This window comes from Lucilia sericata, unplaced genomic scaffold, assembly GCF_015586225.1.
Source record: "Lucilia sericata isolate MDLA Ls3-8-SP2 unplaced genomic scaffold, ASM1558622v1 Contig000342F_arrow, whole genome shotgun sequence".
In the NCBI taxonomy this organism is placed as follows: Eukaryota; Metazoa; Arthropoda; class Insecta; order Diptera; family Calliphoridae; genus Lucilia; species Lucilia sericata.
In genome coordinates, this window is record NW_023994362.1 from 48,990 (window position 1) to 52,553 (window position 3,564).

At 25.3% G+C, this 3,564-nt stretch overlaps 1 long non-coding RNA gene across 7 annotated transcripts; it reads right to left on the bottom strand.

Moving 5' to 3' along the window:
• Positions 1–300: 300 nt before the first annotated feature.
• LOC119603823 lies at positions 301–2,963 on the bottom strand. 7 transcript variants are annotated; one of them, XR_005231436.1, is made up of 8 exons: positions 2,728–2,771; positions 2,481–2,517; positions 2,099–2,240; positions 1,615–2,015; positions 1,441–1,558; positions 1,201–1,365; positions 961–1,135; positions 301–849 (listed from the first exon to the last, which is right to left on the bottom strand). It is a non-coding gene; the product is annotated as an uncharacterized LOC119603823 (long non-coding RNA). The 7 variants fall into 7 exon arrangements; XR_005231432.1 differs by lacking the exon at positions 2,481–2,517 and having other exon boundaries at positions 2,728–2,963; XR_005231437.1 differs by lacking the exons at positions 2,481–2,517; positions 2,728–2,771 and adding an exon at positions 2,840–2,857.
• Between the last annotated feature and the right edge of the window lie 601 nt (positions 2,964–3,564).

The window sequence follows — 3,564 nt, forward strand, 5'->3', positions numbered from 1 at the left end:
AAAGTTTTAATCAACACAATTAATGTATTAATTAAAATGTATTTTATTTTTTTATAAAATTTTTGTAGTATTAATTAAAAGTTTAATTGAATTGAAAAATATATAAATATTTTTATATAAAAATTTAAATTTTATTTTTTTCATTAAATAAAATTACTTTTCTTTTACACTTTTATAAATTATTATAATAATTATAATTATTTAATAAGAAATAGTTTTTTGTAAATTTTTTAAAAATTATATTAGTACAATAATTGACTATGTTATTACATAGAATACAATCAATTAATTTAAGTGTAAAACAAACAATTTCTTTTCATAGATTGAAAAATAATGTTTAGAAAATAATGTAATTTAAATTTTGATAATAAAGAAGCTTTTCGAATTCATTTTAAATCTTTAAAATTTCATGTTTTAATAACGAAACTTTTGCGAATTTTTTGGAGGTTGGCAAATCATATAATACAGATTGAACAAAATTATAAAAAACTTCCGATTCTTAAGGGAATTCAACATTAAAAACAAAAAATAATTTGAACAAACAATCAAATGCATCTAAAAAGGTTAAAAATGGAAACTTTAGTCTATCGAAATAAACATAAATAGTTTTAATATCATATAGATATCCAACAATAAGAAGTCTAGGTTGAATGTTACGTCCTTGCAACTGAAGAAGTTTTAATTTGGTCTCTAACTCTTCATCTCATGTTGCTAATACAGCAAAGCTTTCTTGAGAGTCCGCAACAGAGTATCTCTTTCTAATTTTTTCTCCATTTGGAGAGGTGGTAATAGTATGTTGAGGAGGGAAGAGTTTGTGCGCGTGCCAAAAGATGGTGAATGTTTTTGACTCTGAAAATAGACAGAAACATATCATTATTCTTAATTATAAAATAAAAGATTTAGCTTAATGTATTTTTAAATTTGGTTAATTTAGTCAAACTGTTTACTATAAATACTTACCTTCGTTGTTTGATCCAACTTTTTGCAGGTCCTTGAGGAGGATAGAGCAACCAGATTTGCTTTTTAAGATGTTTAAAATGCTATCTTCGAGTTGAGTCCATCTATCCTTTAGGCACTTTGCCTAATTTCAGTATAAAATCTATTTGCCTAATTTCAGTATAAAATCTATATTAATCTGAAAATGTAAATAAAGTTAATTAAAAATAATTCAAATGGAAACTACTTTTCTAGATTACTTACAAATTGGAAAGCTGACGGCTTTGTATATTCTGGCCACAAATTGAGTATCTCGGTCGTTGTTTTGGCTTCAGCGATTTGTTTAAAACGAAGTGAGGTCAAAATCATCTGCAGTGATCTTATCGCTTCGAAGAGTTTGGACTAAAACCACATAATTTTCTGTTGCTTCTATTTAAATAAAAAAAATTAATATTTTTTAGTTTAATTTGAAATGTAATCATATTAACGCTTTTTTCAACTTACCGCATTCAAAATTTCCCTCTTCTGATGATTTTTGTTCCTTAAATAGTTCTTTAGACGATCGCTTTAAATTGGCCAACTTATTATATATTTTGCCCCTTTTTCCGTTAGTATAAAAAGACTGAAAATAATTATTATAAGTAAATATTTAGTAATTTTAGGTAAATTTATAATTACCAGCTCTTCGGTTGGAAATATGGTGCAAATTTGTTTTTCTAGCTCCGCACATTCTGATAGAGATACTTCACAGCCATTTAGGTCTAAATACTAAGTAATTGTACTGATTAATAAGGTCCGGTGCTCTTCCTGAAGGATCTGGTGTTTATCATAATATTTTAGTATCTCTGTTCCACTTTTGGTGCTGGATAGGATGTCAGAAACGGAAAGTAATGATCGCTTAATGCCTGCTTTCGCATTATTTGTTTCCATGTTGAAATCTCTCTCGTATCCAAAGGTTTTTTTCCAATTTTGTAATTCGAACTCAAAATGGGCTTGATCACCAGTTCGTAAAGTAGAAAATATTTTCTTTATATGATGGGGTTGTATAATTTTTAATGTATTTATTGTTATATTTTCTTCTGTAAAATATAAAAAACAAAAAATTATTTAGAAGTTTTATTATTAGGAATAAGTTAATATAAGTTGAATGAACTATACTTACCTTTAAATTTATCATATAAATGTTGGAGATTCCATTTAGATAACAATTCATTGACATCCATATTGATTGAGTTGTAAATTACTTTTTGTTGTAGATTTCATTCGGTGAAGTTTTTTATTTTCGTAAACGTTTTTATAAAATTCTTTTAATTTAAACAAATTTTTTCCATGAGTTGTTTTAATTTCATTTGTAGGGGGTCCAACAATATCATTAATATTTATAAAGGAATACTCCTTTGAAATATCTAAATATGCAAAAGCTACGTAATGAGTATTAAATCCAAAAAAATCTTATTACAACAAAGAATTATTTCACCAAGTGTAATCTTAATTATTAAATTAATTTTAAATAATTCAAAATCATCTGTAAATATAGCAATTACTTTTTTGAATCTTAAAAATAGCCCCATATATTTGCTTCTAAATGTATTTAAAATGAAATCTTTGAAAACATCCACTATATGTGAATTCATATACAATATTGGATGGAATTACGTGGTGCTTTAAATGAGCAAAATAGAGCTCGATTGAGTCGTAAAAATTTACACATAAAAAACACTTAATTTCCATAGCAATAAAACTAAAACAACTCATCAAAAAAAAAAAAACAAATTATTAAATAATATTTACACTCTTTTAAACAACGCGAAACAATTTAATTTTTCCACTTTATTATATTTTAATTTGCAAATATTTCTTAACACACTTTTTTCACAAAAGAATGAAAAGAAAAAAAAAACACCGTTTTAACAACAACAACAACGCTAAGCAACAATGAATACACACACACACTAACGTACGAATATAAATAAATACCGACCACGACCTCACGCAACAAATTCTTTTACAATACTAAAGGACTTGTCAAGCTTTGATCTGCATCAAATGTACTTTTTCTTTTGTTAAAAACTGGTTTATTTTTTTTTTTGTTTTTGATGTTTGGTATACACACATTAAAAAAGTAATGCAAACTATTGCAAAAAATATATAAACTAGCGTTTATAGTCACTAACTTATACATTTTATATATAAATAAGGGTGTTTTTTCTCATTTGTTGATATTAACATCATTGTTTATTGCAAAGTTCGAAAAACAATTAAAAAATTGAATTGAGCCAATTAAATATTTAATCAAAGCTGTTTTTTGGTCAGTTAACGCGTTAATTGAAAAAAAAGAGCCTATAATTTTTTCTGTGTAGGAAAATATCATATTGTAAGGAATGAATATATCATATTGTAAGTTTTGCATAGATTTTATGAACATTTATGTAGGGGATAATAAATCGAAATATTTTTGAAAAATATGTTGCATAAATAATTTTAGAACTTAGATTTTAATCTTCTTTCAGAATTTTAACCAAATTTTATCACATTTTCTAAAAGAATACGTTGATCAAAGCCAGTTATACGCATTGATAATAGCAATTGAAATAAATTTTTTCAGACATTTGGACTATAAAAGTAGGG